This window comes from Vitis riparia, chromosome 17, assembly GCF_004353265.1.
Source record: "Vitis riparia cultivar Riparia Gloire de Montpellier isolate 1030 chromosome 17, EGFV_Vit.rip_1.0, whole genome shotgun sequence".
Taxonomy (NCBI): Eukaryota; Viridiplantae; Streptophyta; class Magnoliopsida; order Vitales; family Vitaceae; genus Vitis; species Vitis riparia.
In genome coordinates, this window is record NC_048447.1 from 17,503,588 (window position 1) to 17,509,706 (window position 6,119).

Below are 6,119 nucleotides of genomic sequence, written 5' to 3' on the forward strand. Positions count from 1 at the left end.
ATTATCATTATTTTTTAATTAATTAAAAGTAAAAATGTTTATGATATTAATTAAAATTTTAATTGCATGTTTTACTTCTTTACAATATGAATAAATCACATTGAATTCTAAAAAAAATATTTTAAAAAAAATTCTCAAGTTTTGCTTTATTATGAAAAATATGAGAAAATGAAATATAATTAAAATTAATTAAAATTTTATATATTTTTAAATTATTTAAACTCGAAAATTAAAATAAGTAAAATAATTTTGAAAATAATTTATTGATTTATCCACCAAAATCAATTTTACCTAATTTAATTTAATTTTTAAAACATTTTTTAAAATAAAATTAATATTAAATTATTAAATAGACCATTTATTATTATTTTTTTATAATGAAAATTAAAAAAAAAAATTATCCAAAGCATATGCCTCAGCCAAAATTTGTTTGATGAAGCATTTGTTCAAAGTGAAGAAGCCCACCATCTATTTGGAGTGAAGCCCATCATCCCAAGCAAAGCCCATGGGCCGGATTGTTCAATTCAGCCCTAATGAATACTGTCTATCTTGAACCCACAACTTTCAGCATTTCAACAGAAGAAACCACCCCAAAGAGGTAGTAATTTCAGAAGAAAATAAAAAGTAAATGAAACTAAAAAATACGTTTACACGTGTATATGTTTATTATAATGGTTTTTATATAAATGCAATAATTTTTTATTTTATTTTAAATAAGATAGAATTTATAACATTGAAATAAGACTTTTTTATTATAAATATATTTTTTTTTCTCTTTTTCTTTTTTTAATATTTGATGTGAGATTAGAGTTACTTTTAAGAACATAAATATTTAATGATTTTAAATTTATGAATATTGATCTTTTATTTTTATAATAGAAGCAAAAATTATACTTTTCTTTGGCAAAGACATACGTTTGATAATAAATTAAATAATAATTAACTATTAGGACAAAGTCATATTGTCTCGTAGTAGCCAGTTAGAAGAATCATAATTGTATCACTTTCAACCATGTTGATACTATCAACTTTGAACTTTATGGATCTTTACCTCACAAGGTCATTCTTACACTACTACGAGGCCACTCTTATAAAGGAACGAGAATGAGGTAGGTTTTTTCAAATAATCATCACGCTTTGCCCATAATGGGAAGAGTTTAAATTTTAAATAAATGGATTTGGGGTGGGTTTGAGATTTTTTTTTTAAATTCAGGATAGGTTCAAGACAAGTTTAGGTCTTGCTTCTATGTCTCGATTATATACAAAATTAATTTTAAAAATTAAATTAATTTAAATTTTATTTTCCTATTTTTTAAATAATAATAATAGTAATAATACTTTTCAATAAAATAAGTTATAAAAAATTATAATATTTTAATGTATTTAAAAACTTTTAAAAGTAAAAAAAAAAATCAAAAAAAGTTTCCCATATCCACCTTGCTTAATTTTTGGTTAGGATTCAAATTTCATGATTTTAAAAACACATCTATAAAGTTAAAAAGAGTCTATACTTATAGCATTAGAAACTTTTTTGGCTATTTGACTTGGAATATCACAAATAATATAAGCATAATATCATATAAATATATTGATGACCAAGTGAATTCAAGTGTAGTTGTAGATCCTCTTCAAAGCCCAACCCAATTTGGGCTTCTTACCAGCCCATCCCATTGCCTTTCAATACATGTATTTATAAGTTATAACCCATTATACCAAAAGTAGAAGAAATCATAAAAGAGAGTGACTTTTTTCCCAACGGCTAAATTAAAAGGAGTAGCTCCCCAGAATGTACAAAACCCACACCAACTAGGGTTTTTTAAGGGTTGCACATGGCTGGCATTTGAATAGGAGGGGTCTTAGACTCTTATGGCAGTTGGGGTAGGGGCCCTTTTGGGGGTGCCCCTTCACACCTGCCCACGCTTTAACCTAACAATATGATGGCTACTGTGCAAAGGTGGCTTGGCTTCACAATTTGTATGTTTGATGTGGTTTTGTTTTGAGGGTCCAAAAGAACTCATGTGTTCATCACTTTGGACGGTGGGACAGTGGGACTGTGGGACTGTGGGAGAGATCCTAAGTTATGGGGGTGGGTGAGAGGGTTGGTGGGTGGATGTTGTTGATGATGATGATGGGTTTCTTCAAGATTTGTCTTTTGAGCCTCTTGGAAGCTCCAACCATAAGATGCTTCATTGCTTCTTTACCAGCTTTTTCCTCCCCCATTTCATCACTACTTTGCCTTTTTCCCTTTTCAGGTTTTGTTCAGAAAAGGAGAGAGAGAGGGCTTGGAGGTGAAAAATGGGCTACTGAGTTTGTGCATGGCTGCCTTTTATTGTCAACCTAAGGCAGCCCACTTTTCAAATCTAATGGCAAAAAAAAAGTGAATTATAAAGGGGCTTGTGTATAATTTAGGTTGCATTTGTTTTTTTATATAATTCTAATAGTGTTTAATATATTTATTTTTTTAATATTTTATTTTTATTAAACATTAAAAAATTAAAAAAAAATTGATATATTATTTTTTTTATTCAATAAAAATTTTATAATAAATCATAAAAAATAGAAAACAAATAATGTAAAGTCTGAAAGCAAATTACTTTAAACAAAAAATTAAAATATATATATATACTTTACACTCAACTAGCATCCCTAGCATCCCATTGTCTTTTATCTTAATGCACTTTTTATAACTAATATCATTGATTTATAACTTGATTGTATAGATTTGTATTTCATTCCACTATATTTTTAATAATCAAGATTATAAGTTCAATAGGTACCAAATATATAGTCTAAATCGATACCCTAAAATTTTCCTTTCACATATGATAACACTTACTTTATATGAAACAATTTAGATTTTTTTTTTTAAAAAAAACATCAAATAAAATTTGTTTTCCATATTTGAGAGTGTTGATTTTAAATCTTTGCAAAAATAGGAGAGAATGGATTGAGATTCCTACCTTTTGAAAAGAAAATTTTCTAAAAATGGAAATTTTCAACCCCATAGCAAAATAAGAAAACTATAGTTTTTGATATTTTCATTTTATATAATATTTTTTATATTGGCAATTTTTTTGATTTATTAAATTTTTTTAGATAGTAACTTACTTTCCATTGAAGATTCGAGATTGTCATTAGTCGACTAGAATGTCACATGTAAGTTTGAAAAGATTTGAGTAAAGACAAATTATTTTTTTTTTCTCTCATAAGGTAGGGTTGGATTTGAAGTTTTAATCGAGTTAAAATATCTTAATTAATTAAAAAAATCAAGAATTTAAAAATAAAGATCCTTCTAAATAAAAAAAAAATTGAGACTTTAAAAAATGAGAATATTTTTAAATCTTTTAAGAAATTTGGAAAAGATATTTGAAAAAGAAGTTAGATGAATAATATTTTAAAAAACTTTCTAAATATTTTAAAATTTAAAATATAAACTCTTCCCAAATTTGAAATCTTTTTAAAACTCTTAAGTTTCTAAATTGTTTTTCGTAAAATATAATTTATAAATTGATTCTAAGTTCACTAAGTTTTCTCTTATATAACCTTACCTAAATGTATTTTAGGGTGGATGCTTAAAAAACTCTAACTTAACATATCATTTACTAAACTCTCAAGTATTGAATATACGATCTTCAAGTTACTGTAAGGTTTTTCACTTAAATATCTTTGTGTTTTATATGTATTGATCATTCTTTATTCTTATAGGGTTTAATTGTGTTAAAAATAATTAATTCATATTAGTTTAATTTAATTTGGGTTAGGCTTTTCAATTCTTATATTATAATCTTTAAAAATCACACATTCACTCATGTGATGTTATCTCGTGAACATCGACTTTTTCAAAAATTGAGATCACATCTTTGACAACTACCCCAATTGGTCTAGCATTTTCTTCAAAATAAATATATCATTCAAATATTTGAATAAGAAGATTTCATATTTCACATTAAAAATAAATAAATAATTTATACATAGAAAAAATCAAATCAATTTGGTATGGTCAAGTTTAGAAATTACCAAACTCTAGTCAATTTAGTTGTTGGACATGTGATTTGGTCTTTAAGATAGCAACACCATAGAAAATTTGGAGGAAAAATGAGTATGAAAAGGAATAAAGGGCTGCCATGTTGTTCCTATCAAGAATAATACATATACCTAATTCCTTATCACTACTTGTCAATCGCCCTATTTGGATGACTCCATGCCAACCTAGCCACCACCACCACCATTAATTATTCTATTTCCTAGTTTTTGGGCATAGTTCACACTATTCAAATATAAAAATATCATAACTTTTTTAAAAGCATAGTTTTATTGTTTTTCTTTTATCATTTAGTGTTGAGAAATCATTTTTAATTAGGGTTGAGGGTAAATTTTGAGGCGATAATGTCTCGTCTCTCAACTTATTATAAATTATATTTGATAAGTTAATCAGGAAAAACAAAAACCCATAATGATATGTTCGAATAAAATTAAAAAACAGTTGTCAAAAAATATTTTTAAAAACAAAACTTTAGTTGAAAGCTTAAATTTAAACATACATTTTTTTTATTTGTCCTTTGTAATGATGTTGTACATTTATATATAATATAAAAGTTCACCATACATTTTATAAATTTTCTATTATTTATCACAATACTTTAAAAAGACACGGGAAAACAACTAATTTTATTTTAAAAATAATTTGTATTTAAAATAAATTATAAAATAAAATATTTTAAGTTATTTCTTATATTTTAATTTACAAAATTACTTTCAAGAATAGTTTGCAAACGGCCGAGGGATCTATTGCTCCTAATAAAAAATACATATTTTTTATATTTTTAAAAACTTCTTTTTTTTTTTTTTTGCCTTTTTTCCAAATTTTTTGGTTAGCTTACAAGGGAAACTCCATTGACCCATCAAATTTCATTGGTTAACTTACAAGAGAGAGACAAAACACTCCAAGGTTGAGTAAGAAAGGGACCCAACCACACCTTAGAAGTGACCTCACCTCCATCCTATCTCTCTCTCTCTCTCTCTAACAATCTCTCTCTTCATACTCTTGTTATCCAACAATCAAAGCCTCCAAGCTTTCATAATGTCTTTTTTTTTCTTTGTGTTCTCTCTCTCTTCATACTCTTGTTATCTAACAATCAAAGCCTCCAAGCTTTCATAATGTCTTTATTTTTCTTTGTGTTTTTTTTATGAGCTTTCCCACCAAGCAATCCAAAAATTCCTAGCCCACTTATCCCTTCAATAATTCAACTACAACATTGTCTCTTTATAATGAGTCCTCCAAATCACACTCCCCACATATTTAGACTTTTGAAAGCAAACCCTAATCGATTGTCCATTCATCTCCCCCTTGACACAAATGGGTTAAAATCCATATCATCATCTTCGCCTATCTTCATTATTCTATATCCCTTTAGCTCATTACACCCTTATTTGAATTTGTATTGAGTTGTAAAATCAAGTTTCTATTTGCAATTATTTTCAACAATTGAATTATGAGGAAGGTCCCATAAATTATTTCTATTGAATATTTCGGTCCCTAAATTAGATGGGCTTTTGTTGTTTTTGTATGTATGGTGATGTGAAATGATAGAACTTCGAACTTATCTATACAATCAAATTTATTTTTCAAAAACACAATTATACACGCAAATTCCACGTTGGTGAAATTAAGAGAACGAGGAAAAAAATTGGAAATATAATTAATTTGTATTAAGTTTTAATAAATTGTTTGGTGAAAAATAATGCCTATAATCAATAATAGGATTCTAAATTTGATATTCTAAAATTTCATCGCATTTAAAGAATCTGGATAATTGCTATTTGTTCTTTTTAGATTGTTGTGTGAATTATTTTGTTTTGATGTATAATTTGTAATCTTATAAAAATTTTGTCAAATAGAAATTGTATGATTATAAGATTTTTTATGAGTTTATATATTAGGTATGTAATATGTAAGACTCGTCATTTGTTAAGTTCAAATTTGTCGAGATGAACAATCTAACTATTAAATTTTTTATTTGACTATCAACCGGAGAATGACGAGCCCATCAAGATTTTTTGTGTTTATGTTACATTCATATTAATCATAATAATTTATTTTAACTAAAAATAATAATAAA